The sequence below is a fragment of the Dunckerocampus dactyliophorus genome, chromosome 4, assembly GCF_027744805.1.
Source record: "Dunckerocampus dactyliophorus isolate RoL2022-P2 chromosome 4, RoL_Ddac_1.1, whole genome shotgun sequence".
Taxonomy (NCBI): Eukaryota; Metazoa; Chordata; class Actinopteri; order Syngnathiformes; family Syngnathidae; genus Dunckerocampus; species Dunckerocampus dactyliophorus.
This window is the reverse complement of record NC_072822.1, coordinates 26,632,128-26,656,571: the sequence shown is the minus strand read 5'-3', so window position 1 is coordinate 26,656,571 and position 24,444 is coordinate 26,632,128. Positions and strand designations below refer to the sequence as shown.

The window sequence follows — 24,444 nt, the reverse complement described above, 5'->3', positions numbered from 1 at the left end:
GAATTTGTCATTTCTGACATATATTTGACAAAATCTGCAGCTGACCTAATTTCTCAGGTAAAAGGAGAAACCATGGGTTCAGCCATGGCTGAGAAGTTTCAGAAGCATCCACAAAACTGCAGAAGCACCCAATGTGGGGCTGGAACTCACGTCCCCGGGATTAAGAGTCTCATTCTGGACCGACTGTTCCTGAAAGTCATTTGATTGTGCTCTCGACCTAATTTCTTGTAACAGAAGGTACTTCAGGTTCAATCATGGTGGAGAACTTGGGAAGTGTTGTCATTTTCGGTCGGGCGGGTCTGTTTTGGTAAACTTCAGCGGAATCATGACTACCCTGGAACGAAACGCTGTCTGGCAAGGCAATGTTTTCAGCCTGTTGCAGAAGTAGGACATCTTTTGGTAGTAGCTTCAAAACAGAAGCAGCAGCGCCCAATGTGGGGGTCGAACCCACGATCCTGAGATTAAGAGTCTCATGCTCTACCGACTGAGCTAACTGGGCCTCTGTCACAGAAAAAATATTAAATTTATCGTACTTTTATTGAATAGGAGTTCCTGAAAGTCATTTGATTGTGCCCCCGACCTAATATCTTGTAATAGAAGGGGCTTCAGGTTCAATCATGGTGGAGAACTTCTGAAGTGTCTTAATTTTCGATCGGGTCTGCTTTGGTTTACTTCAGAGGCATCATGATGACCCTGGAAGGAAATGCTGTCTGGCAAGGCAATGTTTTCAACCTGTTGTAGAAGTTGCCAGAAGAAGGACATCTTTTGGTAGTAGCTTCCAAACAGAAGCAGCAGCGCCCAATGTGGGGTTTGAGCCCACGACCCTGAGATTAAGAGTCCCATGCTCTACCGACTGAGCTAACCGGGCCGCTTTTGCCTGAAAAGTGATTAAATTTATCGTACACTTATTTAATAGGAGTTCCTGAAAGTCATCTGATTGTGCTCCCGACCTAATTTCATGTCACAGAAGGGACTTCAGGTTCAATCGTGGTGGAGAACTTGGGAAGTGTTGTCATTTTCGGTCGGGCGGGTCTGCTTTGGTTAACTTCAGAGGAATCATGACTACCCTGGAATGAAACGCTGTCTGGCAAGGCAATGTTTTCAGTCTGTTGCAGAAGTTGCCAGAAGAAGGACATCTTTTGGTAGTAGCTTCAAAACAGAAGCAGCAGCGCCCAATGTGGGGGTCGAACCCACGACCCTGAGATTAAGAGTCTCATGCTCTACCGACTGAGCTAACCAGGCCACTTTTACTTGTAGATGGCTGTGATTTTTTTGTTTTTTTATGAATTTGTCATTTCTGAGAAATATTTGAGAAAATCTGCAGCTGACCTAATTTCTCAGGTAAAAGGAGGAACCATGGGTTCAGCCGTTTGGAATTGTCGTCCTTTTTGGTGTAGTCATTTTAGGTCGGGTCTACTTTGGTTTACTTTAGAGGTATCATTGCTGTGGCTGGTTTCTGGCAGGGCAATCTTTTCAGCTTGGTGTTGAAGTTTTTTCAGGAGTTGCCACAAGAATGACATCTTTCAGAAGGATCCACAAAACTGCAGGAGCACCCAATATGGGGCTGGAACCCACCACCCCGGGATTGAGAGTCTCATTCTGTACCGACTGTTCCTGAAAGTCATTTGATTGTGCTCCCGACCTAATTTCTTGTAACAGAAGGGGCTTCAGGTTCAATCGTGGTGGAGAACTTGGGAAGTGTTGTCGGGTCTGCTTTGGTTAACTTCAGAGGAATCATGATTACCCTGGAACGAAGCGCTGTCTGGCAAGGCAATGTTTTCAGCCTGTTGCAGAAGTTGCCAGAAGAAGGACATCTTTTGGTAGTAGCTTCAAAACAGAAGCAGCAGCACCCAATGTGGGGGTCGAACCCACAACCCTGAGATTAAGAGTCTCATGCTCTACCGACTGAGCTAACCGGGCCTCTTTCACAGAAAAAATATTAAATTTATCGTACTTTTATTGAACAGGAGTTCCTGAAAGTCATTTGATTGTGCCCCCGACCTCATATCTCGTAATAGAAGGGGCTTCAGATTCAATCATGGTGGAGAACTTCTGAAGTGTCTTCATTTTCGATCGGGTCTGCTTTGGTTTACTTCAGAGGCATCATGATGACCCTGGAAGGAAACGCTGTCTGGCAAGGCAATGTTTTCAACCTGTTGTAGAAGTTGCCAGAAGAAGGACATCTTTTGGTAGTAGCTTCAAAACAGAAGCAGCAGCGCCCAATCTGGGGGTCGAACCCACGACCCTGAGATTAAGAGTCTCATGCTCTACCGACTGAGCTAACCGGGCTGCTTTTGTCTGAAAAGTGATTAAATTGATCGTACACTTATTTAATAGGAGTTCCTGAAAGTCATTTGATTGTGCTCCCGACCTAATTTCTTGTAACAGAAGGGTATTCAGGTTCAATCGTGGTGGAGAACTTCGGAAGTGTCGTCATTTTCGGTCGGGTCTGCTTTGGTTTACTTCAGAGGCATCATGATTACCCTGGAAGGAAACGCTGTCTGGCAAAGCAATGTTTTCAACCTGTTGTAGAAGTTGCCAGAAGAAGGACATCTTTTGGTAGTAGCTTCAAAACAGAAGACGCAGCGCCCAATGTGGGGTTTGAGCCCACGACCCTGAGATTAAGAGTCTCATGCTCTACCGACTGAGCTAACCGGGCCGCTTTTGCCTGAAAAGTGATTCAATTTATCGTACACTTATTTAATAGGAGTTCCTGAAAGTCATCTGATTGTGCTCCCGACCTAATTTCATGTAACAGAAGGGACTTCAGGTTCAATCGTGGTGGAGAACTTGGGAAGTGTTGTCATTTTCGGTCGGGCGGGTCTGCTTTGGTTAACTTCAGAGGAATCATGACTACCCTGGAATGAAACGCTGTCTGGCAAGGCAATGTTTTCAGCCTGTTGCAGAAGTTGCCAGAAGAAGGACATCTTTTGGTAGTAGCTTGAAAACAGAAGCAGCAGCGCCCAATGTGGGGGTCGAACCCACGACCCTGACATTAAGAGTCTCATGCTCTACCGACTGAGCTAACCGGGCCGCTTTTGCGGAAAAATGATTAAATTTTTCGTACTTTTATTTAATAGGAGTTCCTGAAAGTCATTTGATTGTGCCCCCGACCTAATATCTTGTAACAGAAGGGGCTTCAGGTTCAATCGTGGTGGAGAACTTCGGAAGTGTAGTCATTTTCGGTCGGGTTTGCTTTGGTTAACTTCAGAGGCATCATGATTACCCTGGAACGAAACGCTGTCTGGCAAGGCAATGTTTTCAGCCTGTTGCAGAAGTAGGACATGTTTTGGTTGTAGCTTCAAAACAGAAGCAGCAGCGCCCAATGTGGGGGTCAAACCCACGACCCTGAGATTAAGAGTCTCATGCTCTACCGACTGAGCTAACCGGGCCACGTTTGGTCATTGACGTGTGTGATTATATTTTTTTTTTAATGAATTTGTCATTTCTGACATATATTTGACAAAATCTGCAGCTGACCTAATTTCTCAGGTAAAAGGAGAAACCATGGGTTCAGCCATGGCTGAGAAGTTTCAGAAGCATCCACAAAACTGCAGAAGCACCCAATGTGGGGCTGGAACTCACGTCCCCGGGATTAAGAGTCTCATTCTGGACCGACTGTTCCTGAAAGTCATTTGATTGTGCTCTCGACCTAATTTCTTGTAACAGAAGGTACTTCAGGTTCAATCATGGTGGAGAACTTGGGAAGTGTTGTCATTTTCGGTCGGGCGGGTCTGTTTTGGTAAACTTCAGCGGAATCATGACTACCCTGGAACGAAACGCTGTCTGGCAAGGCAATGTTTTCAGCCTGTTGCAGAAGTAGGACATCTTTTGGTAGTAGCTTCAAAACAGAAGCAGCAGCGCCCAATGTGGGGGTCGAACCCACGATCCTGAGATTAAGAGTCTCATGCTCTACCGCCTGAGCTAACTGGGCCTCTGTCACAGAAAAAATATTAAATTTATCGTACTTTTATTGAATAGGAGTTCCTGAAAGTCATTTGATTGTGCCCCCGACCTAATATCTTGTAATAGAAGGGGCTTCAGGTTCAATCATGGTGGAGAACTTCTGAAGTGTCTTAATTTTCGATCGGGTCTGCTTTGGTTTACTTCAGAGGCATCATGATGACCCTGGAAGGAAATGCTGTCTGGCAAGGCAATGTTTTCAACCTGTTGTAGAAGTTGCCAGAAGAAGGACATCTTTTGGTAGTAGCTTCCAAACAGAAGCAGCAGCGCCCAATGTGGGGTTTGAGCCCACGACCCTGAGATTAAGAGTCCCATGCTCTACCGACTGAGCTAACCGGGCCGCTTTTGCCTGAAAAGTGATTAAATTTATCGTACACTTATTTAATAGGAGTTCCTGAAAGTCATCTGATTGTGCTCCCGACCTAATTTCATGTCACAGAAGGGACTTCAGGTTCAATCGTGGTGGAGAACTTGGGAAGTGTTGTCATTTTCGGTCGGGCGGGTCTGCTTTGGTTAACTTCAGAGGAATCATGACTACCCTGGAATGAAACGCTGTCTGGCAAGGCAATGTTTTCAGTCTGTTGCAGAAGTTGCCAGAAGAAGGACATCTTTTGGTAGTAGCTTCAAAACAGAAGCAGCAGCGCCCAATGTGGGGGTCGAACCCACGACCCTGAGATTAAGAGTCTCATGCTCTACCGACTGAGCTAACCAGGCCACTTTTACTTGTAGATGGCTGTGATTTTTTTGTTTTTTTATGAATTTGTCATTTCTGAGAAATATTTGAGAAAATCTGCAGCTGACCTAATTTCTCAGGTAAAAGGAGGAACCATGGGTTCAGCCGTTTGGAATTGTCGTCCTTTTTGGTGTAGTCATTTTAGGTCGGGTCTACTTTGGTTTACTTTAGAGGTATCATTGCTGTGGCTGGTTTCTGGCAGGGCAATCTTTTCAGCTTGGTGTTGAAGTTTTTTCAGGAGTTGCCACAAGAATGACATCTTTCAGAAGGATCCACAAAACTGCAGGAGCACCCAATATGGGGCTGGAACCCACCACCCCGGGATTGAGAGTCTCATTCTGTACCGACTGTTCCTGAAAGTCATTTGATTGTGCTCCCGACCTAATTTCTTGTAACAGAAGGGGCTTCAGGTTCAATCGTGGTGGAGAACTTGGGAAGTGTTGTCGGGTCTGCTTTGGTTAACTTCAGAGGAATCATGATTACCCTGGAACGAAGCGCTGTCTGGCAAGGCAATGTTTTCAGCCTGTTGCAGAAGTTGCCAGAAGAAGGACATCTTTTGGTAGTAGCTTCAAAACAGAAGCAGCAGCGCCCAATGTGGGGGTCGAACCCACAACCCTGAGATTAAGAGTCTCATGCTCTACCGACTGAGCTAACCGGGCCTCTTTCACAGAAAAAATATTAAATTTATCGTACTTTTATTGAACAGGAGTTCCTGAAAGTCATTTGATTGTGCCCCCGACCTCATATCTCGTAATAGAAGGGGCTTCAGATTCAATCATGGTGGAGAACTTCTGAAGTGTCTTCATTTTCGATCGGGTCTGCTTTGGTTTACTTCAGAGGCATCATGATGACCCTGGAAGGAAACGCTGTCTGGCAAGGCAATGTTTTCAACCTGTTGTAGAAGTTGCCAGAAGAAGGACATCTTTTGGTAGTAGCTTCAAAACAGAAGCAGCAGCGCCCAATCTGGGGGTCGAACCCACGACCCTGAGATTAAGAGTCTCATGCTCTACCGACTGAGCTAACCGGGCTGCTTTTGTCTGAAAAGTGATTAAATTGATCGTACACTTATTTAATAGGAGTTCCTGAAAGTCATTTGATTGTGCTCCCGACCTAATTTCTTGTAACAGAAGGGTATTCAGGTTCAATCGTGGTGGAGAACTTCGGAAGTGTCGTCATTTTCGGTCGGGTCTGCTTTGGTTTACTTCAGAGGCATCATGATTACCCTGGAAGGAAACGCTGTCTGGCAAAGCAATGTTTTCAACCTGTTGTAGAAGTTGCCAGAAGAAGGACATCTTTTGGTAGTAGCTTCAAAACAGAAGACGCAGCGCCCAATGTGGGGTTTGAGCCCACGACCCTGAGATTAAGAGTCTCATGCTCTACCGACTGAGCTAACCGGGCCGCTTTTGCCTGAAAAGTGATTAAATTTATCGTACACTTATTTAATAGGAGTTCCTGAAAGTCATCTGATTGTGCTCCCGACCTAATTTCATGTAACAGAAGGGACTTCAGGTTCAATCGTGGTGGAGAACTTGGGAAGTGTTGTCATTTTCGGTCGGGCGGGTCTGCTTTGGTTAACTTCAGAGGAATCATGACTACCCTGGAATGAAACGCTGTCTGGCAAGGCAATGTTTTCAGCCTGTTGCAGAAGTTGCCAGAAGAAGGACATCTTTTGGTAGTAGCTTGAAAACAGAAGCAGCAGCGCCCAATGTGGGGGTCGAACCCACGACCCTGACATTAAGAGTCTCATGCTCTACCGACTGAGCTAACCGGGCCGCTTTTGCGGAAAAATGATTAAATTTTTCGTACTTTTATTTAATAGGAGTTCCTGAAAGTCATTTGATTGTGCCCCCGACCTAATATCTTGTAACAGAAGGGGCTTCAGGTTCAATCGTGGTGGAGAACTTCGGAAGTGTAGTCATTTTCGGTCGGGTTTGCTTTGGTTAACTTCAGAGGCATCATGATTACCCTGGAACGAAACGCTGTCTGGCAAGGCAATGTTTTCAGCCTGTTGCAGAAGTAGGACATGTTTTGGTTGTAGCTTCAAAACAGAAGCAGCAGCGCCCAATGTGGGGGTCAAACCCACGACCCTGAGATTAAGAGTCTCATGCTCTACCGACTGAGCTAACCGGGCCACGTTTGGTCATTGACGTGTGTGATTATATTTTTTTTTTAATGAATTTGTCATTTCTGACATATATTTGACAAAATCTGCAGCTGACCTAATTTCTCAGGTAAAAGGAGAAACCATGGGTTCAGCCATGGCTGAGAAGTTTCAGAAGCATCCACAAAACTGCAGAAGCACCCAATGTGGGGCTGGAACTCACGTCCCCGGGATTAAGAGTCTCATTCTGGACCGACTGTTCCTGAAAGTCATTTGATTGTGCTCTCGACCTAATTTCTTGTAACAGAAGGTACTTCAGGTTCAATCATGGTGGAGAACTTGGGAAGTGTTGTCATTTTCGGTCGGGCGGGTCTGTTTTGGTAAACTTCAGCGGAATCATGACTACCCTGGAACGAAACGCTGTCTGGCAAGGCAATGTTTTCAGCCTGTTGCAGAAGTAGGACATCTTTTGGTAGTAGCTTCAAAACAGAAGCAGCAGCGCCCAATGTGGGGGTCGAACCCACGATCCTGAGATTAAGAGTCTCATGCTCTACCGCCTGAGCTAACTGGGCCTCTGTCACAGAAAAAATATTAAATTTATCGTACTTTTATTGAATAGGAGTTCCTGAAAGTCATTTGATTGTGCCCCCGACCTAATATCTTGTAATAGAAGGGGCTTCAGGTTCAATCATGGTGGAGAACTTCTGAAGTGTCTTAATTTTCGATCGGGTCTGCTTTGGTTTACTTCAGAGGCATCATGATGACCCTGGAAGGAAATGCTGTCTGGCAAGGCAATGTTTTCAACCTGTTGTAGAAGTTGCCAGAAGAAGGACATCTTTTGGTAGTAGCTTCCAAACAGAAGCAGCAGCGCCCAATGTGGGGTTTGAGCCCACGACCCTGAGATTAAGAGTCCCATGCTCTACCGACTGAGCTAACCGGGCCGCTTTTGCCTGAAAAGTGATTAAATTTATCGTACACTTATTTAATAGGAGTTCCTGAAAGTCATCTGATTGTGCTCCCGACCTAATTTCATGTCACAGAAGGGACTTCAGGTTCAATCGTGGTGGAGAACTTGGGAAGTGTTGTCATTTTCGGTCGGGCGGGTCTGCTTTGGTTAACTTCAGAGGAATCATGACTACCCTGGAATGAAACGCTGTCTGGCAAGGCAATGTTTTCAGTCTGTTGCAGAAGTTGCCAGAAGAAGGACATCTTTTGGTAGTAGCTTCAAAACAGAAGCAGCAGCGCCCAATGTGGGGGTCGAACCCACGACCCTGAGATTAAGAGTCTCATGCTCTACCGACTGAGCTAACCAGGCCACTTTTACTTGTAGATGGCTGTGATTTTTTTGTTTTTTTATGAATTTGTCATTTCTGAGAAATATTTGAGAAAATCTGCAGCTGACCTAATTTCTCAGGTAAAAGGAGGAACCATGGGTTCAGCCGTTTGGAATTGTCGTCCTTTTTGGTGTAGTCATTTTAGGTCGGGTCTACTTTGGTTTACTTTAGAGGTATCATTGCTGTGGCTGGTTTCTGGCAGGGCAATCTTTTCAGCTTGGTGTTGAAGTTTTTTCAGGAGTTGCCACAAGAATGACATCTTTCAGAAGGATCCACAAAACTGCAGGAGCACCCAATATGGGGCTGGAACCCACCACCCCGGGATTGAGAGTCTCATTCTGTACCGACTGTTCCTGAAAGTCATTTGATTGTGCTCCCGACCTAATTTCTTGTAACAGAAGGGGCTTCAGGTTCAATCGTGGTGGAGAACTTGGGAAGTGTTGTCGGGTCTGCTTTGGTTAACTTCAGAGGAATCATGATTACCCTGGAACGAAGCGCTGTCTGGCAAGGCAATGTTTTCAGCCTGTTGCAGAAGTTGCCAGAAGAAGGACATCTTTTGGTAGTAGCTTCAAAACAGAAGCAGCAGCGCCCAATGTGGGGGTCGAACCCACGACCCTGAGATTAAGAGTCTCATGCTCTACCGACTGAGCTAACCGGGCCTCTTTCACAGAAAAAATATTAAATTTATCGTACTTTTATTGAATAGGAGTTCCTGAAAGTCATTTGATTGTGCCCCCGACCTCATATCTCGTAATAGAAGGGGCTTCAGATTCAATCATGGTGGAGAACTTCTGAAGTGTCTTCATTTTCGATCGGGTCTGCTTTGGTTTACTTCAGAGGCATCATGATGACCCTGGAAGGAAACGCTGTCTGGCAAGGCAATGTTTTCAACCTGTTGTAGAAGTTGCCAGAAGAAGGACATCTTTTGGTAGTAGCTTCAAAACAGAAGCAGCAGCGCCCAATGTGGGGGTCGAACCCACGACCCTGAGATTAAGAGTCTCATGCTCTACCGACTGAGCTAACCGGGCCACATTTGGTTATCGACGTCTGTGATTTTTTTTTTTTTATGAATTTGTCATTTCTGACATATATTTGAGAAAATCTGCAGCTGACTTAATTTTTCAGGTAAAAGGATAAACCATGGGTTCAGCCATGGCTGAGAAGTTTCAGAAGCATCCACAAAACTGCAGAAGCACCCAATGTGGGGCTGGAACTCACGTTCCCCGGGATTAAGAGTCTCATTCTGGACCGACTGTTCCTGAAAGTCATTTGATTGTGCTCTCGACCTAATTTCTTGTAACAGAAGGTACTTCAGGTTCAATTGTGGTGGAGAACTTGGGAAGTGTTGTCATTTTCGGTCGGGCGGGTCTGTTTTGGTAAACTTCAGCGGAATCATGACTACCCTGGAACGAAACGCTGTCTGGCAAGGCAAGAACATCTTTTGGTAGTAGCTTCAAAACAGAAGCAGCAGCACCCAACGTGGGGGTCGAACCCACGACCCTGAGATTAAGAGTCTCATGCTCTACCTACTGAGCAAACCAGGCCACTTTTACTTGTAGATGTCTGTGATTTTTTTGTTTTTTTATGAATTTGTCATTTCTGAGAAATATTTGAGAAAATCTGCAGCTGACCTAATTTCTCAGGTAAAAGGAGGAACCATGGGTTCAGCCGTTTGGAATTGTCGTCCTTTTTGGTGTAATCATTTTAGGTCGGGTCTACTTTGGTTTACTTTAGAGGTATCATTGCTGTGGCTGGTTTCTGGCAGGGCAATCTTTTCAGCTTGGTGTTGAAGTTTTTTCAGGAGTTGCCACAAAAATGACATCTTTCAGAAGGATCCACAAAACTGCAGGAGCACCCAATATGGGGCTGGAACCCACCACCCCGGGATTGAGAGTCTCATTCTGTACCGACTGTTCCTGAAAGTCATTTGATTGTGCTCCCGACCTAATTTCTTGTAACAGAAGGGGCTTCAGGTTCAATCGTGGTGGAGAACTTGGGAAGTGTTGTCGGGTCTGCTTTGGTTAACTTCAGAGGAATCATGATTACCCTGGAACGAAGCGCTGTCTGGCAAGGAAATGTTTTCAGCCTGTTGCAGAAGTTGCCAGAAGAAGGACATCTTTTGGTAGTAGCTTCAAAACAGAAGCAGCAGCGCCCAATGTGGGGGTTGAACCCACGACCCTGAGATTAAGAGTCTCATGCTCTACCGACTGAGCTAACCGGGCTGCTTTTGCCTGAAAAGTGATTAAGTTGATCGTACACTTATTTAATAGGAGTTCCTGAAAGTCATTTGATTGTGCTCCCGACCTAATTTCTTGTAACAGAAGTGGATTCAGGTTCAATCGTGGTGGAGAACTTGGGAAGTGTTGTCATTTTCGGTCGGGCGGGTCTGCTTTGGTTAACTTCAGAGGAATCATGACTACCCTGGAACGAAACGCTGTCTGGCAAGGCAATGTTTTCAGCCTGTTGCAGAAGTCGGACATCTTTTGGTAGTAGCTTCAAAACAGAAGCAGCAGCGCCCAATGTGGGGGTCGAACCCACGACCCTGAGATTAAGAGTCTCATGCTCTACCGACTGAGCGAACCAGGCCACTTTTGCTTGTTGACGTCTGTGATTTTTTTGTTTTTTTATGAATTTGTCATTTCTGAGAAATATTTGAGAAAATCTGAAGCTGACCTAATTTCTCAGGTAAAAGGAGGAACCATGGGTTCAGCCGTTTGGAATTGTCGTCCTTTTTTTTGTCGTCATTTTAGGTCGTGTCTACTTTGGTTTACTTTAGAGGTATCATTGCTGTGGCTGGTTTCTGGCAGGGCAATCTTTTCAGCTTGGTGTTGAAGTTTTTTCAGGAGTTGCCAACAGAATGACATCTTTCAGAAGGATCCACAAAACTGCAGGAGCACCCAATATGGGGCTGGAACCCACGACCCCGGGATTGAGAGTCTCATTCTGTACCGACTGTTCCTGAAAGTCATTTGATTGTGCTCCCGACCTAATTTCTTGTAACAGAAGGGGCTTCAGGTTCAATCATGGTGGAGAACTTCGGAAGTGTAGTCATTTTCGGTCGGGTGTGCTTTGGTTTACTTCAGAGGCATCATGATTAACCTGGAACGAAACGCTGTCTGGCAAGACATTGTTCTCAGCCTGTTGAGAAGTTGCCAGAAGAAGGACGACCACGGGATTAAGAGTCTCAAGCTCTACAGACTGAGCTAACCGGGCCTCTTTTGCCTGAAAAGTGATTAAATTTATCCTACTGTTATTTAATAGGAGTTCCTGAAAGTCATTTGATTGTGCCCCTGACCTAATTTCTTGTAACAGAAGGGGCTTCAGGTTCAATCGTGGTGGAGAACTTCGGAAGAGTAGACATTTTCGGTCGGGTGTGCTTTGGTTTACTTCAGAGGCATCATGATTAACCTGGAACGAAACGCTGTCTGGCAAGACATTGTTTTCAGCCTGTTGAGAAGTTGCCAGAAGAAGGACGAACCCGGGATTAAGAGTCTCAAGCTCTACAGACTGAGCTAACCGGGCCTCTTTTGCCTGAAAAGTGATTAAATTTATCCTACTGTTATTTAATAGGAGTCCCTGAAAGTCATTTGATTGTGCCCCTGACCTAATTTCTTGTAACAGAAGGGGCTTCAGGTTCAATCGTGGTGGAGAACTTCGGAAGAGTAGACATTTTCGGTTGGGTCTGCTTTGGTTAACTTCAGAGGCATCATGATTACCCTGGAACGAAACGCTGTCTGGCAAGGCAATGTTTTCAGCCTGTTGCAGAGGTTGTCAGAAGAAGGACATCTTTTGGTAGTCGCTTCAAAACAGAAGCAGCAGCGCCCAATGTGGGGGTCGAACCCACGACCCTGAGATTAAGAGTCTCATGCTCTACCGACTGAGTTTACCGGGCCACGTTTGGTTATGGACGGTTGTGATTTTTTTTTTTTTTTAATGAATTTGTCATTTCTGACATATATTTGAGAAAATCTGCAGCTGACCTAATTTCTCAGGTAAAAGGAGAAACCATGGGTTCAGCCATGGCTGAGAAGTTTCAGAAGCATCCACAAAACTGCAGAACCACCCAATATGGGGCTGGAACTCACGTCCCCGGGATTAAGAGTCTCATTCTGGACCGACTGTTCCTGAAAGTCATTTGATTGTGCTCTCGACCTAATTTCTTGTAACAGAAGGTACTTCAGGTTCAATCGTGGTGGAGAACTTGGGAAGTGTTGTCATTTTCGGTCGGGCGGGTCTGTTTTGGTAAACTTCAGCGGAATCATGACAACCCTGGAACGAAACGCTGTCTGGCAAGGCAATGTTTTCAGCCTGTTGCAGAAGTAGGACATCTTTTGGTAGTAGCTTCAAAACAGAAGCAGCAGCGCCCAATGTGGGGGTCGAACCCACGACCCTGAGATTAAGAGTCTCATGCTCTACCGACTGAGCTAACCAGGCCTCTTTCACAGAAAAAATATTAAATTTATCGTACTTTTATTGAATAGGAGTTCCTGAAAGTCATTTGATTGTGCCCCAGACCTCATATCTCGTAATAGAAGGGGCTTCAGGTTCAATCATGGTGGAGAACTTCTGAAGTGTCTTCATTTTCGATCGGGTCTGCTTTGGTTTACTTCAGAGGCATCATGATGACCCTGGAAGGAAACGCTGTCTGGCAAGGCAATGTTTTCAACCTGTTGTAGAAGTTGCCAGAAGAAGGACATCTTTTGGTAGTAGCTTCAAAACAGAAGCAGCAGCGCCCAATCTGGGGGTCAAACCCACGACCCTGAGATTAAGAGTCTCATGCTCTACCGACTGAGCTAACCGGGCTGCTTTTGCCTGAAAAGTAATTAAATTGATCGTACACTTATTTAATAGGAGTTCCTGAAAGTCATTTGATTGTGCTCCCGACCTAATTTCTTGTAACAGAAGGGGATTCAGGTTCAATCGTGGTGGATAACTTGGGAAGTGTTGTCATTTTCGGTCGGGCGGGTCTGCTTTGGTTAACTTCAGAGGCATCATGACTACCCTGGAACGAAACGCTGTCTGGCAAGGCAATGTTTTCAGCCTGTTGCAGAAGTCGGACATCTTTTGGTAGTAGCTTCAAAACAGAAGCAGCAGCGCCCAATGGGGGGGGGTCGAACCCACGACCCTGAGATTAAGAGTCTCATGCTCTACCGACTGAGCGAACCAGGCCACCTTTGCTTGTTGACGTCTGTGATTTTTTTGTTTTTTTATGAATTTGTCATTTCTGAGAAATATTTGAGAAAATCTGAAGCTGACCTAATTTCTCAGGTAAAAGGAGGAACAATGGGTTCAGCCGTTTGGAATTGTCGTCCTTTTTGTTGTCGTCATTTTAGGTCGTGTCTACTTTGGTTTACTTTAGAGGTATCATTGCTGTGGCTGGTTTCTGGCAGGGCAATCTTTTCAGCTTGGTGTTGAAGTTTTTTCAGGAGTTGCCAACAGAATGACATCTTTCAGAAGGATCCACAAAACTGCAGGAGCACCCAATATGGGGCTGGAACCCTCGACCCTGGGATTGAGAGTCTCATTCTGTACCGACTGTTCCTGAAAGTCATTTGATTGTGCTCCCGACCTAATTTCTTGTAACAGAAGGGGCTTCAGGTTCAATCGTGGTGGAGAACTTGGGAAGTGTTGTCGGGTCTGCTTTGGTTAACTTCAGAGGCATCATGATTAACCTGGAACGAAACGCTGTCTGGCAAGACATTGTTCTCAGCCTGTTGAGAAGTTGCCAGAAGAAGGACGAACCCGGGATTAAGAGTCTCAAGCTCTACAGACTGAGCTAACCGGTCCTCTTTTGCCTGAAAAGTGATTAAATTTATCCTACTGTTTTTTAATAGGAGTTCCTGAAAGTCATTTGATTGTGCCCCTGACCTAATTTCTTGTAACAGAAGGGGCTTCAGGTTCAATCGTGGTGGAGAACGTCGGAAGAGTAGACATTTTCGGTTGGGTCTGCTTTGGTTAACTTCAGAGGCATCATGATTACCCTGGAACGAAACGCTGTCTGGCAAGGCAATGTTTTCAGCCTGTTGCAGAGGTTGTCAGAAGAAGGACATCTTTTGGTAGTCGCTTCAAAACAGAAGCAGCAGCGCCCAATGTGGGGGTCGAACCCACGACCCTGAGATTAAGAGTCTCATGCTCTACCGACTGAGTTTACCGGGCCACGTTTGATTATCGACGTCTGTGATTTTTTTTTTTTTTTAATGAATTTGTCATTTCTGACATATTTTTGAGAAAATCTGCAGCTGACCTAATTTCTCAGGTAAAAGGAGAAACCATGGGTTCAGCCATGGCTGAGAAGTTTCAGAAGCATCCACAAAACTGCAGAAGCACCCAATATGGGGCTGGAACTCACGTCCCCGGGATTAAGAGTCTCATTCTGGACCGACTGTTCCTGAAAGTCATTTGATTGTGCTCTCGACCTAATTTCTTGTAACAGAAGGTACTTCAGGTTCAATCGTGGTGGAGAACTTGGGAAGTGTTGTCATTTTCGGTCGGGCGGGTCTGTTTTGGTAAACTTCAGCGGAATCATGACAACCCTGGAACGAAACGCTGTCTGGCAAGGCAATGTTTTCAGCCTGTTGCAGAAGTAGGACATCTTTTGGTAGTAGCTTCAAAACAGAAGCAGCAGCGCCCAATGGGGGGGGGGGGGGGTCGAACCCACGACCCTGAGATTAAGAGTCTCATGCTCTACCGACTGAGCGAACCAGGCCACCTTTGCTTGTTGACGTCTGTGATTTTTTTGTTTTTTTATGAATTTGTCATTTCTGAGAAATATTTGAGAAAATCTGAAGCTGACCTAATTTCTCAGGTAAAAGGAGGAACAATGGGTTCAGCCGTTTGGAATTGTCGTCCTTTTTGGTCGTGTCTACTTTGGTTTACTTTAGAGGTATCATTGCTGTGGCTGGTTTCTGGCAGGGCAATCTTTTCAGCTTGGTGTTGAAGTTTTTTCAGGAGTTGCCAACAGAATGACATCTTTCAGAAGGATCCACAAAACTGCAGGAGCACCCAATATGGGGCTGGAACCCTCGACCCTGGGATTGAGAGTCTCATTCTGTACCGACTGTTCCTGAAAGTCATTTGATTGTGCTCCCGACCTAATTTCTTGTAACAGAAGGGGCTTCAGGTTCAATCGTGGTGGAGAACTTGGGAAGTGTTGTCGGGTCTGCTTTGGTTAACTTCAGAGGCATCATGATTAACCTGGAACGAAACGCTGTCTGGCAAGACATTGTTCTCAGCCTGTTGAGAAGTTGCCAGAAGAAGGACGAACCCGGGATTAAGAGTCTTAAGCTCTACAGACTGAGCTAACCAGTCCTCTTTTGCCTGAAAAGTGATTAAATTTATCCTACTGTTATTTAATAAGAGTTCCTGAAAGTCATTTGATTGTGCCCCTGACCTAATTTCTTGTAACAGAAGGGGCTTCAGGTTCAATCGTGGTGGAGAACGTCGGAAGAGTAGACATTTTCGGTTGGGTCTGCTTTGGTTAACTTCAGAGGAATCATGACTACCCTGGAACGAAACGCTGTCTGGCAAGGCAATGTTTTCAGCCTGTTGCAGAAGTTGTCAGAAGAAGGACATCTTTTGGTAGTAGCTTCAAAACAGAAGCAGCAGCAGCAGCGCCCAATGTGGGGGTCGAACCCACAACCCTGAGATTAAGAGTCTGATGCTCTACCGACTGAGCTAACCGGGCTGCTTTTGCCTGAAAAGTGATTAAATTGATCGTACACTTATTTAACAGGAGTTCCTGAAAGTCATTTGATTGTGCTCCCGACCTAATTTCTTGTAACAGAAGGGGATTCAGGTTCAATCGTGGTGGAGAACTTTGGAAGTGTCGTCATTTTCGGTCGGGTCTGCTTTGGTTTACTTCAGAGGCATCATGATTACCCTGGAAGGAAACGCTGTGTAGCAAGGCAATGTTTTCAGCCTGTTGAAGAAGTTGCCAGAAGAAGGACGACCCCGGGATTAAGAGTCTCATGCTCTCCCGACTGAGCTAACCGGTCCGCTTTTGCCCGAAAAAGTGATTAAATTTATCGTAGTCTTGTTTAACAGAAGGGGCTTCAGGTTCAGTCGTGGTGGAGAACTTCGCAAGTGTAATCATTTTCGTCGGGTCTGCTTTGGTTTACTTCAGAGGCATCATGATTACCCTGGAACGAAACGCTGTCTGGCAAGGCAATGTTTTCAGCCTGTTGCAGAGGTTGTCAGAAGTCGGACATCTTTTGGTAGTAGCTTCAAAACAGAAGCAGCAGCGCCCAATGGGGGGGGGTCGAACCCACGACCCTGAGATTAAGAGTCTCATGCTCTACCGACTGAGCGAACCAGGCCACCTTTGCTTGTTGACGTCTGTGATTTTTTTGTTTTTTTATGAATTTGTCATTTCTGAGAAATATTTGAGAAAATCTGAAGCTGACCTAATTTCTCAGGTAAAAGGAGGAACAATGGGTTCAGCCGTTTGGAATTGTCGTCCTTTTTGTTGTCGTCATTTTAGGTCGTGTCTACTTTGGTTTACTTTAGAGGTATCATTGCTGTGGCTGGTTTCTGGCAGGGCAATCTTTTCAGCTTGGTGTTGAAGTTTTTTCAGGAGTTGCCAACAGAATGACATCTTTCAGAAGGATCCACAAAACTGCAGGAGCACCCAATATGGGGCTGGAACCCTCGACCCTGGGATTGAGAGTCTCATTCTGTACCGACTGTTCCTGAAAGTCATTTGATTGTGCTCCCGACCTAATTTCTTGTAACAGAAGGGGCTTCAGGTTCAATCGTGGTGGAGAACTTGGGAAGTGTTGTCGGGTCTGCTTTGGTTAACTTCAGAGGCATCATGATTAACCTGGAACGAAACGCTGTCTGGCAAGACATTGTTCTCAGCCTGTTGAGAAGTTGCCAGAAGAAGGACGAACCCGGGATTAAGAGTCTCAAGCTCTACAGACTGAGCTAACCGGTCCTCTTTTGCCTGAAAAGTGATTAAATTTATCCTACTGTTTTTTAATAGGAGTTCCTGAAAGTCATTTGATTGTGCCCCTGACCTAATTTCTTGTAACAGAAGGGGCTTCAGGTTCAATCGTGGTGGAGAACGTCGGAAGAGTAGACATTTTCGGTTGGGTCTGCTTTGGTTAACTTCAGAGGCATCATGATTACCCTGGAACGAAACGCTGTCTGGCAAGGCAATGTTTTCAGCCTGTTGCAGAGGTTGTCAGAAGAAGGACATCTTTTGGTAGTCGCTTCAAAACAGAAGCAGCAGCGCCCAATGTGGGGGTCGAACCCACGACCCTGAGATTAAGAGTCTCATGCTCTACCGACTGAGTTTACCGGGCCACGTTTGGTTATCGACGTCTGTGATTTTTTTTTTTTTTTAATGAATTTGTCATTTCTGACATATATTTGAGAAAATCTGCAGCTGACCTAATTTCTCAGGTAAAAGGAGAAACCATGGGTTCAGCCATGGCTGAGAAGTTTCAGAAGCATCCACAAAACTGCAGAAGCACCCAATATGGGGCTGGAACTCACGTCCCCGGGATTAAGAGTCTCATTCTGGACCGACTGTTCCTGAAAGTCATTTGATTGTGCTCTCGACCTAATTTCTGGTAACAGAAGGTACTTCAGGTTCAATCGTGGTGGAGAACTTGGGAAGTGTTGTCATTTTCGGTTGGGCGGGTCTGTTTTGGTAAACTTCAGCGGAATCATGACAACCCTGGAACGAAACGCTGTCTGGCAAGGCAATGTTTTCAGCCTGTTGCAGAAGTAGGACATCTTTTGGTAGTAGCATCAAAACAGAAGCAGCAGCACCCAATGTGGGGGTCGAACCCACAACCCTGAGATTAAGAGTCTCATGCTCTACCGACTGAGCTAACCGGGCCTCTTTCACAGAAAAAATATTAAATTTATCGTACTTTTATTGAATAGGAGTTCCTGAAAGTCATTTGATTGTGCCCCCGACCTCATATCTCGTAATAGAAGGGGCTTCAGGTTCAATCATGGTGGAGAACTTCTGAAGTGTCTTCATTTTTGATCGGGTCTGCTTTGGTTTACTTCAGAGGCATCATGATGACCCTGGAAGGAAACGCTGTCTGGCAAGGCAATGTTTTCAACCTGTTGTAGAAGTTGCCAGAAGAAGGACATCTTTTGGTAGTAGCTTCAAAACAGAAGCAGCAGCGCCCAATGTGGGGGTCGAACCCACGACCCTGAGATTAAGAGTCTCATGCTCTACCGACTGAGCTAACCAGGCCTCTTTCACAGAAAAAATATTAAATTTATCGTACTTTTATTGAATAGGAGTTCCTGAAAGTCATTTGATTGTGCCCCCGACCTCATATCTCGTAATAGAAGGGGCTTCAGGTTCAATCATGGTGGAGAACTTCTGAAGTGTCTTCATTTTCGATCAGGTCTGCTTTGGTTTACTTCAGAGGCATCATGATGACCCTGGAAGGAAACGCTGTCTGGCAAGGCAATGTTTTCAACCTGTTGTAGAAGTTGCCAGAAGAAGGACATCTTTTGGTAGTAGCTTCCAAACAGAAGCAGCAGCGCCCAATGTGGGGTTTGAGCCCACGACCCTGAGATTAAGAGTCTCATGCTCTACCGACTGAGCTAACCGGGCCGCTTTTGGCTGAAAAGTGATTAAATTTATCGTACACTTATTTAATAGGAGTTCCTGAAAGTCATCTGATTGTGCTCCCGACCTAATTTCATGTAACAGAAGGGACTTCAGGTTCAATCGTGGTGGAGAACTTGGGAAGTGTCGTCATTTTCGGTCGGGTGTGCTTTGGTTTACTTCAGAGGCATCATGATTAACCTGGAACGAAACGCTGTCTGGCAAGACAATGTTTTCAGCCTGTTGCAGAAGTAGGACATGTTTTGGTTGTAGCTTCAAAACAGAAGCAGCAACGCCCAATGTGGGGATCAAACCCACGACCCTGAGATAAAGTCTCATGCTCTACCGACTGAGCTAACCAGGCCACTTTTGCTTGTAGATGTCTGTGATTTTTTTGTTTTTTTATGAATTTGTCATTTCTGAGAAATATTTGAGAAAATCTGCAGCTGACCTAATTTCTCAGGTAAAAGGAGGAACCATGGGTTCAGCCGTTTGGAATTGTCGTCCTTTTTGGTGTAGTCATTTTAGGTCGGGTCTACTTTGGTTTACTTTAGAGGTATCATTGCTGTGGCTGGTTTCTGGCAGGGCAATCTTTTCAGCTTGGAGTTGAAGTTTTTTCAGGAGTTGCCACAAGAATGACATCTTTCAGAAGGATCCACAAAACTGCAGGAGCACCCAATATGGGGCTGGAACCCACGACCCCGGGATTGAGAGTCTCATTCTGTACCGACTGTTCCTGAAAGTCATTTGATTGTGCTCCCGACCTAATTTCTTGTAACAGAAGGGGCTTCAGGTTCAATCGTGGTGGAGAACTTGGGAAGTGTTGTCGGGTCTGCTTTGGTTAACTTCAGAGGAATCATGATTACCCTGGAACGAAGCGCTGTCTGGAAAGGCAATGTTTTCAGCCTGTTGCAGAAGTTGCCAGAAGAAGGACATCCTTTGGTAGTAGCTTCAAAACAGAAGCAGCAGCACCCAATGTGGGGGTCGAACCCACGACCCTGAGATTAAGAGTCTCATGCTCTACCGACTGAGCTAACCGGGCTGCTTTTGCCTGAAAAGTGATTAAATTGATCGTACACTTATTTAACAGGAGTTCCTGAAAGTCATTTGATTGTGCTCCCGACCTAATTTCTTGTAACAGAAGGGGATTCAGGTTCAATCGTGGTGGAGAACTTCGGAAGTGTCGTCATTTTCGGTCGGGTCTGCTTTGGTTTACTTCAGAGGCATCATGATTACCCTGGAAGGAAACGCTGTGTAGCAAGGCAATGTTTTCAGCCTGTTGAAGAAGTTGCCAGAAGAAGGACGACCCCGGGATTAAGAGTCTCATGCTCTCCCGACTGAGCTAACCGGTCCGCTTTTGCCCGAAAAAGTGATTAAATTTATCGTAGTCTTGTTTAACAGAAGGGGCTTCAGGTTCAGTCGTGGTGGAGAACTTCGCAAGTGTAATCATTTTCGTCGGGTCTGCTTTGGTTTACTTCAGAGGCATCATGATTACCCTGGAACGAAACGTTGTGTGGCAAGGCAATGTTTTCAGCCCTTTTGTAGAAGCTTCCAGAAGAAGGTCATCTTTTGGTAGTAGCTTCAAAACAAAAGCAGCTGCGCCCAATGTGGGGTTCGAATCCACAACCCTGAGATTAAGAGTATCATTCTCGACCAACTGAGCTAACCGGGCCACTTTGCTTGTGGATGTCAGCGATTTTTTAAATTTTTTTTATGAATTTGGCATTTCAGACAAATATTTGAGAAAATCTGCAGCTGACCTAATTTCTCAGGTAAAAGGAGGAACCATGGGTTCAGCCATGGCCGAGAAGTTTGGAATTGTAGTCCTTTTTCTTGTAGTCATTTTAGGTCGGGTCTGCTTTGGTGTATTTCAGAGGTATCATTGCCGTGGCTGGTTTCTGGCAGGGCAATCTTTTCAGCCTGGTGTTGATCTTTTTTCAGGAGTTGCCACAAGAATGACATCTTTTAGAAGCATCTAAAAAACTGTGCGTTCCTGAAAGTCATTTCATTGTGCCCTTGACCTAATTTCTTTAACATGAAGGGGCTTCAGGTTCATTCGTGGTGGAGAACTTCGGAAGTGTAGTCATTTTCGTCGGGTCTGCTTTGGTTTACTTCAGAGGCATCATGATTACCCTGGAACGAAACGTTGTGTGGCAAGGCAATGTTTTCAGCCTGTTGAAGAAGTTGCCAGAAGAATGACATCTTTTGGAATTCGCTTCAAAACAGAAGCAGCAGCGCCCAATGTGGGGGTCAAACCGACGACCCTGAGATTAAGAGTCTCATGCTCTACCGACTGAGTTAACCGGGCCACTTTCCCTTGTACACGTCACAGATTTTTTTTTTTCAATGAATTTGGCATTTCAGACAACTATTTGAGAAAATCTGCACCTGACCTAATTTCTCAGGTAAAAGAAGTCACCATGGGTTCAGCCATGGCTGAAAAATTTGGAATTGTCTTCCTTTTTCTTGTTGTCATTTAAGGTCGGGTCTGCTTTGGCGCTTGCCCATCTGCCTGTCAGAGAGGTCAGCAGTGTTTTCTCTTCCAAGGCTTCTAATAGGATGCTCTGACAACAGGGGTATCCTCTCCTCCCCTACCATAAACACTGTCCTATCGGTCCTTACTCCTCTCCTGATTGACAGGCTCCGGGACTTGGCTGGCTTCATCTTCAGTCTTGCCCACTGCGTAAGCTCATCCAGGCGTTTGAGGACCCGTGCTGTACATGGAGCGGTCTGTAGGATGCTTGTCACATCGTCCATGTACCCTCTCAGGGCGGGAAGTCTTTCTCCAGATGGCAGTCTCACAATTCCAACCACTTGTCTTGCTCCACGGAGAATGAGCTCGAAGGCAGCCACGAAGAGTATGGGTGAAATTGCACAGCCCATTGCGATGCCGACCTCCAGCTGTTGCCACCTTGTTGCCAAGCCTTCTCAGGTGAAGCACAACCTCATAAGCCTCAACAAGTTTTTGGACACTTGTGGGCTGTTCTTATAGAACTTATAGGACAGCCCATTTGGTCCGGGTGCTGAGGCTGATCTTGCTTTCCTCAGGACCTCTGTAAGCTCACTTAGTCTTGGTGGAGAGGTGTCAAAGGCAATGGTTGGTTGTGGCGGCCGTGGTATGTGGCCTGGGGAACCAAGTGGTGTGTCTCTGGCTGCATCGGTGTAGTGGGTCTTTGCATATTGCTCCAGCTCTTCCTTGGAGATGTCCAGCTTTCTGCTCCGTTTCTCATCCAGCAGCTGTCTGGCATACCTGTATGGGTCCTGGAAGAAGGCTCTTCTTTCCTTCTCCTTTCTCTTTCTCCGCTTCCTGATCTGGTCTGCGTGGCCAAGTTTTGCAAGTTTCTGTTTGAGCTCATCCCAGAGTAGCTTTAGACCTTTGAGAAAATCTGCAGTTTACCTAATTTCTCAGGTAAAAGGAGGAACCATGGGTTCAGCCATGGCTGAGAAGTTTGGAATTGTAATCCTTTTCGGTCGGGTCTGCTTTGGTGTATTTCAGAGGTATTGCTGTTTCAGCCTGGTGTTGATCTTTTTTTCCAGGAGTTGCCACAAGAACGACATCTTTTAGAAGCATTCACAAAGCTGCAGAAGCGCCCAATGTGGGGGTCGAACCCACGACCCTGAGATTAAGAGTCTCATGCTCTACCAACTGAGCTAACCGGGCCTCTTCTGCCTGGAAAATTGATTACATTGATCGTAGTCTTATTTAATCGGAGTTCCTGAAAGTCATTTGATTGTGCCCCCGACATAATTTCTTCTAACAGGAGGGGCTACAGGTTTAATCATGGTGGAGAACTTCGGAAGTGTAGTCATTTTGGGTGGGGTCTGCTTTGGTTTACTTCAGAGGCATCATGATTACCCTGGAACGAAACGCTGTCTGGCAAGGCAATGTTTTCAGCCTGTTGCAGAAGTTGCCAGAAGAAAGACGTCTTTTGGAAGTAGCTTCAAAACAGAAGCAGCAGCGACCAATGTGGGGCACGAACCCACTACCCTGAGATTAAGAGTCTCATGCTCTTCCGACTGAGCTAACCTGGCCTTTTTTGCCTGAAAAGTTTATTAAATTTATCATAGTCTTATTTAATAGGAGTTCCTGAACATCATTTGATTGTGCCCCCGACCTAATTTCTTGTAACAGAAGGGGCTACGAGTTCAATCATGGTGGAGAACTTCGGAACTTCTGCTTTGGTTTTCTTCAGAAGCATCATGATTACCCTGGAACGAAACGGTGTCCGGCAAGGCAATGTTTTCAGCCTGTGGTAGAAGTTGCCAGAAGAAGGACATCTTTTGGAAGTAGCTTCAAAACGGCAGCAGCGCCCAGTGTGGGGCTGCCACAAGAATGACATCTTTAAGAAGTATCCAGAAAACTGTAGAAGCGCTGAGTGTGTGGCTCTAACCCACGACCCTGAGAATAAGGGTCTCTTTTACCAAAAAAAAAGTAAGTAATGAGTAATTGTAAATGTGAGCAATTTTCTTGCCTTTTTGTGCATTGGAGGGGGTTCGAACTGTAGTTGCTAAGTTTAGATTCTTGAGTCTTTAAGTTTAGATCCAAATTTATTGCTAAAAGCGCAGTAACAGTCATCAAATTTTTCTCAAAGTTGCACATTTTAAAGCCATCCAACTTTGTTGTCAATGCTTCGATTGTCATTGCAAATTTTTTCATTATTAATAAGACAAATAAGCCACTTGCCAAACTTCTCAACTTTTGGTATGTGGTATTGAGACAGAAATAACTAAGAAATTCATCATCTTAAAGTGATAATGTGAATGTGATCATGAGCCATTCTAGATTATTTGAATTTAAAAATATTTAGTCGTGTGTGACAAAAAATATGAGGCAACAAATCCAACATTTTTTTTGTATTTTAAATTTTTAAAAGTAACACACTCTTACTTTTGCAGTGCTTTCCAATTCAGGTCTCTTCCCTTGAAATTCTAGAAAACTATCCACATATTGTGTTTTTCTGATACAAGTACATCGGTATACTGAACTATAACCAGTAATTTAGCAAAGTCGAGAGTCGTCATTAACCCAAAACATTAATACAAATCATTCGGATAGATACCATAAAAGTTTGTAGTAGTTTTAACACAACTTTGAACTTTGAAATCTGGTCAAGTGGATTGAGGGAAAGTAATGAGTCAATTCATTGTTGGTTCCTCTGGAATTTTGGACTGCAGTCAATTTGGAACACTCGTCATATCAATGTGTTAACTGCTCAGAAACTCAGGCTCCTTGCCTCTCACAAGAGTAGCTCACAGTGTGTGATTGACTGTGAAAGCCGTTAAAACCCAGGACATAGGAATAACCTGAATGGAAAATAATACAGTGAAACAATTGTTTTCTATTTTATACACAAAAGAACACGGAGTGGAGATGTGAGTGGACTACACATGTGCCGTCAGCCATATGGTTTTGAATACTGGCTATTAGTTTTAAGAGGATTAAGTCATTTTATCTGTGCTATTCCAGTAACTATATTTCTTCAGTCCTGGATCGGATCCCTACAATGACTCCCGCAGTGCATATTTCTGACTCTATAATGTGGAGGGTGAGAAAATACTTTGCTCAACATGGACTTCCTACAAGGCTGTCTTGCGCCCCTTGGACCATCATTCACAACTGACTGCATGGCCACAGGTTGTTGTTTATGATTAGTAAACAAAAGGTCTGTCAGGAATACACACAAAACCATATTGTTTGTATCAGTATTATGTATGAGTGCATAATAATGTGCACATT

The 24,444-nt window shown here is 45.0% G+C and overlaps 40 non-coding genes across 40 annotated transcripts; all 40 read right to left on the bottom strand.

Moving 5' to 3' along the window:
• Positions 1–426: 426 nt before the first annotated feature.
• On the bottom strand, positions 427–499 carry trnak-cuu (transfer RNA lysine (anticodon CUU)). Its single transcript has one exon. It is a non-coding gene; the product is annotated as a tRNA-Lys (tRNA).
• A 296-nt stretch (positions 500–795) lies between these two features.
• Positions 796–868, bottom strand: trnak-cuu (transfer RNA lysine (anticodon CUU)). Its single transcript has one exon. It is a non-coding gene; the product is annotated as a tRNA-Lys (tRNA).
• A 301-nt stretch (positions 869–1,169) lies between these two features.
• Positions 1,170–1,242, bottom strand: trnak-cuu (transfer RNA lysine (anticodon CUU)). The gene has a single exon. It is a non-coding gene; the product is annotated as a tRNA-Lys (tRNA).
• A 605-nt stretch (positions 1,243–1,847) lies between these two features.
• trnak-cuu (transfer RNA lysine (anticodon CUU)) lies at positions 1,848–1,920 on the bottom strand. The gene has a single exon. It is a non-coding gene; the product is annotated as a tRNA-Lys (tRNA).
• Positions 1,921–2,216: 296 nt separating this feature from the next.
• On the bottom strand, positions 2,217–2,289 carry trnak-cuu (transfer RNA lysine (anticodon CUU)). Its single transcript has one exon. It is a non-coding gene; the product is annotated as a tRNA-Lys (tRNA).
• Positions 2,290–2,586: 297 nt separating this feature from the next.
• On the bottom strand, positions 2,587–2,659 carry trnak-cuu (transfer RNA lysine (anticodon CUU)). The gene has a single exon. It is a non-coding gene; the product is annotated as a tRNA-Lys (tRNA).
• A 301-nt stretch (positions 2,660–2,960) lies between these two features.
• On the bottom strand, positions 2,961–3,033 carry trnak-cuu (transfer RNA lysine (anticodon CUU)). The gene has a single exon. It is a non-coding gene; the product is annotated as a tRNA-Lys (tRNA).
• A 286-nt stretch (positions 3,034–3,319) lies between these two features.
• On the bottom strand, positions 3,320–3,392 carry trnak-cuu (transfer RNA lysine (anticodon CUU)). The gene has a single exon. It is a non-coding gene; the product is annotated as a tRNA-Lys (tRNA).
• A 469-nt stretch (positions 3,393–3,861) lies between these two features.
• Positions 3,862–3,934, bottom strand: trnak-cuu (transfer RNA lysine (anticodon CUU)). The gene has a single exon. It is a non-coding gene; the product is annotated as a tRNA-Lys (tRNA).
• Positions 3,935–4,230: 296 nt separating this feature from the next.
• On the bottom strand, positions 4,231–4,303 carry trnak-cuu (transfer RNA lysine (anticodon CUU)). The gene has a single exon. It is a non-coding gene; the product is annotated as a tRNA-Lys (tRNA).
• A 301-nt stretch (positions 4,304–4,604) lies between these two features.
• Positions 4,605–4,677, bottom strand: trnak-cuu (transfer RNA lysine (anticodon CUU)). The gene has a single exon. It is a non-coding gene; the product is annotated as a tRNA-Lys (tRNA).
• A 605-nt stretch (positions 4,678–5,282) lies between these two features.
• Positions 5,283–5,355, bottom strand: trnak-cuu (transfer RNA lysine (anticodon CUU)). Its single transcript has one exon. It is a non-coding gene; the product is annotated as a tRNA-Lys (tRNA).
• Positions 5,356–5,651: 296 nt separating this feature from the next.
• trnak-cuu (transfer RNA lysine (anticodon CUU)) lies at positions 5,652–5,724 on the bottom strand. The gene has a single exon. It is a non-coding gene; the product is annotated as a tRNA-Lys (tRNA).
• Positions 5,725–6,021: 297 nt separating this feature from the next.
• On the bottom strand, positions 6,022–6,094 carry trnak-cuu (transfer RNA lysine (anticodon CUU)). The gene has a single exon. It is a non-coding gene; the product is annotated as a tRNA-Lys (tRNA).
• A 301-nt stretch (positions 6,095–6,395) lies between these two features.
• On the bottom strand, positions 6,396–6,468 carry trnak-cuu (transfer RNA lysine (anticodon CUU)). The gene has a single exon. It is a non-coding gene; the product is annotated as a tRNA-Lys (tRNA).
• Positions 6,469–6,754: 286 nt separating this feature from the next.
• Positions 6,755–6,827, bottom strand: trnak-cuu (transfer RNA lysine (anticodon CUU)). The gene has a single exon. It is a non-coding gene; the product is annotated as a tRNA-Lys (tRNA).
• Positions 6,828–7,296: 469 nt separating this feature from the next.
• Positions 7,297–7,369, bottom strand: trnak-cuu (transfer RNA lysine (anticodon CUU)). Its single transcript has one exon. It is a non-coding gene; the product is annotated as a tRNA-Lys (tRNA).
• Positions 7,370–7,665: 296 nt separating this feature from the next.
• On the bottom strand, positions 7,666–7,738 carry trnak-cuu (transfer RNA lysine (anticodon CUU)). The gene has a single exon. It is a non-coding gene; the product is annotated as a tRNA-Lys (tRNA).
• Positions 7,739–8,039: 301 nt separating this feature from the next.
• Positions 8,040–8,112, bottom strand: trnak-cuu (transfer RNA lysine (anticodon CUU)). Its single transcript has one exon. It is a non-coding gene; the product is annotated as a tRNA-Lys (tRNA).
• A 605-nt stretch (positions 8,113–8,717) lies between these two features.
• trnak-cuu (transfer RNA lysine (anticodon CUU)) lies at positions 8,718–8,790 on the bottom strand. The gene has a single exon. It is a non-coding gene; the product is annotated as a tRNA-Lys (tRNA).
• A 296-nt stretch (positions 8,791–9,086) lies between these two features.
• Positions 9,087–9,159, bottom strand: trnak-cuu (transfer RNA lysine (anticodon CUU)). The gene has a single exon. It is a non-coding gene; the product is annotated as a tRNA-Lys (tRNA).
• A 443-nt stretch (positions 9,160–9,602) lies between these two features.
• trnak-cuu (transfer RNA lysine (anticodon CUU)) lies at positions 9,603–9,675 on the bottom strand. Its single transcript has one exon. It is a non-coding gene; the product is annotated as a tRNA-Lys (tRNA).
• A 605-nt stretch (positions 9,676–10,280) lies between these two features.
• Positions 10,281–10,353, bottom strand: trnak-cuu (transfer RNA lysine (anticodon CUU)). The gene has a single exon. It is a non-coding gene; the product is annotated as a tRNA-Lys (tRNA).
• A 291-nt stretch (positions 10,354–10,644) lies between these two features.
• trnak-cuu (transfer RNA lysine (anticodon CUU)) lies at positions 10,645–10,717 on the bottom strand. The gene has a single exon. It is a non-coding gene; the product is annotated as a tRNA-Lys (tRNA).
• Positions 10,718–11,950: 1,233 nt separating this feature from the next.
• trnak-cuu (transfer RNA lysine (anticodon CUU)) lies at positions 11,951–12,023 on the bottom strand. The gene has a single exon. It is a non-coding gene; the product is annotated as a tRNA-Lys (tRNA).
• A 469-nt stretch (positions 12,024–12,492) lies between these two features.
• Positions 12,493–12,565, bottom strand: trnak-cuu (transfer RNA lysine (anticodon CUU)). Its single transcript has one exon. It is a non-coding gene; the product is annotated as a tRNA-Lys (tRNA).
• A 296-nt stretch (positions 12,566–12,861) lies between these two features.
• On the bottom strand, positions 12,862–12,934 carry trnak-cuu (transfer RNA lysine (anticodon CUU)). The gene has a single exon. It is a non-coding gene; the product is annotated as a tRNA-Lys (tRNA).
• A 291-nt stretch (positions 12,935–13,225) lies between these two features.
• On the bottom strand, positions 13,226–13,300 carry trnak-cuu (transfer RNA lysine (anticodon CUU)). The gene has a single exon. It is a non-coding gene; the product is annotated as a tRNA-Lys (tRNA).
• Positions 13,301–14,214: 914 nt separating this feature from the next.
• Positions 14,215–14,287, bottom strand: trnak-cuu (transfer RNA lysine (anticodon CUU)). The gene has a single exon. It is a non-coding gene; the product is annotated as a tRNA-Lys (tRNA).
• A 469-nt stretch (positions 14,288–14,756) lies between these two features.
• trnak-cuu (transfer RNA lysine (anticodon CUU)) lies at positions 14,757–14,837 on the bottom strand. The gene has a single exon. It is a non-coding gene; the product is annotated as a tRNA-Lys (tRNA).
• A 905-nt stretch (positions 14,838–15,742) lies between these two features.
• trnak-cuu (transfer RNA lysine (anticodon CUU)) lies at positions 15,743–15,815 on the bottom strand. The gene has a single exon. It is a non-coding gene; the product is annotated as a tRNA-Lys (tRNA).
• Positions 15,816–16,371: 556 nt separating this feature from the next.
• trnak-cuu (transfer RNA lysine (anticodon CUU)) lies at positions 16,372–16,446 on the bottom strand. The gene has a single exon. It is a non-coding gene; the product is annotated as a tRNA-Lys (tRNA).
• A 914-nt stretch (positions 16,447–17,360) lies between these two features.
• trnak-cuu (transfer RNA lysine (anticodon CUU)) lies at positions 17,361–17,433 on the bottom strand. The gene has a single exon. It is a non-coding gene; the product is annotated as a tRNA-Lys (tRNA).
• A 469-nt stretch (positions 17,434–17,902) lies between these two features.
• Positions 17,903–17,975, bottom strand: trnak-cuu (transfer RNA lysine (anticodon CUU)). Its single transcript has one exon. It is a non-coding gene; the product is annotated as a tRNA-Lys (tRNA).
• Positions 17,976–18,271: 296 nt separating this feature from the next.
• Positions 18,272–18,344, bottom strand: trnak-cuu (transfer RNA lysine (anticodon CUU)). The gene has a single exon. It is a non-coding gene; the product is annotated as a tRNA-Lys (tRNA).
• A 296-nt stretch (positions 18,345–18,640) lies between these two features.
• On the bottom strand, positions 18,641–18,713 carry trnak-cuu (transfer RNA lysine (anticodon CUU)). Its single transcript has one exon. It is a non-coding gene; the product is annotated as a tRNA-Lys (tRNA).
• Positions 18,714–19,676: 963 nt separating this feature from the next.
• trnak-cuu (transfer RNA lysine (anticodon CUU)) lies at positions 19,677–19,749 on the bottom strand. Its single transcript has one exon. It is a non-coding gene; the product is annotated as a tRNA-Lys (tRNA).
• A 1,193-nt stretch (positions 19,750–20,942) lies between these two features.
• Positions 20,943–21,015, bottom strand: trnak-cuu (transfer RNA lysine (anticodon CUU)). Its single transcript has one exon. It is a non-coding gene; the product is annotated as a tRNA-Lys (tRNA).
• Positions 21,016–22,295: 1,280 nt separating this feature from the next.
• trnak-cuu (transfer RNA lysine (anticodon CUU)) lies at positions 22,296–22,368 on the bottom strand. The gene has a single exon. It is a non-coding gene; the product is annotated as a tRNA-Lys (tRNA).
• A 298-nt stretch (positions 22,369–22,666) lies between these two features.
• trnak-cuu (transfer RNA lysine (anticodon CUU)) lies at positions 22,667–22,740 on the bottom strand. The gene has a single exon. It is a non-coding gene; the product is annotated as a tRNA-Lys (tRNA).
• Positions 22,741–24,444: the final 1,704 nt, after the last annotated feature.